Source organism: Hyaena hyaena, unplaced genomic scaffold (genome assembly GCF_003009895.1).
Source record: "Hyaena hyaena isolate Hyena2069 unplaced genomic scaffold, ASM300989v1 scaffold_414, whole genome shotgun sequence".
NCBI classification, from domain to species: Eukaryota; Metazoa; Chordata; class Mammalia; order Carnivora; family Hyaenidae; genus Hyaena; species Hyaena hyaena.
Window position 1 is genome coordinate 71,714 of NW_024081044.1, and position 485 is coordinate 72,198.

Below are 485 nucleotides of genomic sequence, written 5' to 3' on the forward strand. Positions count from 1 at the left end.
TATATATCATTTATTTGATTTAATATCAAATCATTTATGTTGTACATCCCAAAACTAATATACTGTTGTATGGCAATTATACCTCAACAAAATTGTCTTTTAACAGATAATAAATAGGTAATTCTGTGCACTCTGACCTAAGGTCTTCATGGGGTCGAAAGATCAGCAGAGTAATTCTTCATGTTGGGGCGGTCTTTTAATACACAGGATCACGTCTTCCTGTATCACAAAGATTTAAAAACCATCTTAATGGAAGCTTTCAGTACAAATAGCAGTGATGCTATGCAAATATTTAAAAAAAAAAATAGAAGTAGAGTTTCTGGGAAGTTATTCACAGGACAGACTGGGGAAAGAAAGGATCCAGACAAGTGGTTTCCTAAGTCAGCTTCTCCGGGGCCCAAATCAGACTTAAAATAGGAAGTCTTTGTAACACACACAGACCAAGAGAGAGGTTCTGTGTGCCTGGGCTTGCTGGTGTCTGCACC